General features: G+C 41.6%; 1 long non-coding RNA gene across 1 annotated transcript; it reads right to left on the bottom strand.

The window, feature by feature from the left end:
* On the bottom strand, positions 1-1,535 carry LOC127749858 (uncharacterized). The gene is made up of 2 exons (XR_008011391.1): positions 1,500-1,535; positions 1-905 (listed from the first exon to the last, which is right to left on the bottom strand). It is a non-coding gene; the product is annotated as an uncharacterized LOC127749858 (long non-coding RNA).

Genomic DNA, 1,535 nt, shown 5'->3' with positions numbered 1-1,535 from the left:
TTTTTCATTTTTGGCCAAATTTACAAAGGCTATAGCCTTTGTGTTTTTAGCGAAAATTGATGGGTCCGGATTTCGACGGAAAAGTAGTCAAATCGACAGAGGTGGCCCAGGGGACCACAAAACTACATTTGGTTCAGCAAGAAACCACCCCTTTCCAGAGAAACTTGAGTTTTAAGGGTGGTCTTTTGAATCTGGCGGTCAGCGTACGATGGGCTGCCTACCTCGCAGGCGAACCGGTCCAAAGACAGGCGTATCTCACTTAAGATGGCCCGGCGGCGTAAAACTTCGACGCAGAGATTGAAAAAGGATTCAGTCTGACCAATCCCAACTATTTCCAGCGATTTTCAAATTTTTCTTTTTTGGCCAAATTTACAAAGGCTATAAATTGATGGGTTCGGATTTCGATGGAGGAGTATTCGAATCGACAGGAATGAACCAGGCACCACAAAACTACCTTCGTTTCTGTCAGAAACCACCCCTGTCCACAAAGACTTGAGTCTTATAAGAGCTGGTCTCTCTAACTAAGGGCGGGTAGGCTACCTAAGGCGCACTGGCTAAGAACTCTGCTGTAGTGGGTCGGCACCATGATATTTAGACAGAGCATGTGAAAAGGGAGTCTGCCCCACCAATCCAAACCAATTCCAGCAATTTTCCAAATTGCCAAGATTTTTAAAAGACATTATCAGTGGAGGATTGAAATCGACAACAAAGAACTAAGGCACCATCAAAGAAATCAAGAATCACCCTTTGATGCACATGAAAGGAAGCTCCTCATAGTGTCTGTACAGAGACAAATTGGACCAGCGTTGGCCGTTACTGTCATGTCAACTCACCTATTCTTTTGTGTAAAATGACTCCATAGACTTCTCTTGGTTATATGTCAAGAACATTTCTGGGCCGAGTTCCTGCAATCATATTAAACGGTACTTTTAGCGCACATCTACTATTAATTACATATAATTTACTCATACAATCCCCTTTTAAATGCCTCTCCCCCCATGCGTCTCTAAATGACTATGGTCTTTCAAATAACTAATTTTGGCACTGGATTAAACATTAAGTACGAAGGGGCAGCTGCAAATTATCTGCAACGCACATTGATTGATTGTTTGAGGGATTACGCAAATAGTACCACTCGGTTTGCACCCCAATCAGAAAGTAATAAAGTTTTATGTTCCACGAGAATAAAATTGAGTAAAATATATGATATGTGATAAAACACTGGCAGGTTCACCCATTTGCATAGGGACCTACAACAGTATTTAACATATACTGCATGGATTGGAGGAGTCTACCCATTCAACACCTTTTCAACAAAGCTGACAGTGAGCCAAGTTCTTTACATCACGGGCATCATTTACTCGGCCTCAAAAAATAACTTACAACTTAATTGTAAGTGTCAAAAATTAAGCCACAGGAGCATAACCTCAAACCTCCTACAACAATAACCGGAATGGAACAATTCAATATTCCGGACCGGAAACAAGTAAGCACTATACCTTGGGATTAATATCGAAAAGCGGCGATGTCCATTC

The sequence above is a fragment of the Frankliniella occidentalis genome, unplaced genomic scaffold, assembly GCF_000697945.3.
Source record: "Frankliniella occidentalis isolate FOCC.00 unplaced genomic scaffold, Focc_3.1 Scaffold101, whole genome shotgun sequence".
In the NCBI taxonomy this organism is placed as follows: Eukaryota; Metazoa; Arthropoda; class Insecta; order Thysanoptera; family Thripidae; genus Frankliniella; species Frankliniella occidentalis.
Note: the sequence above shows the minus strand (reverse complement) of the source record. Positions and strands in the feature narration are given on the sequence as shown.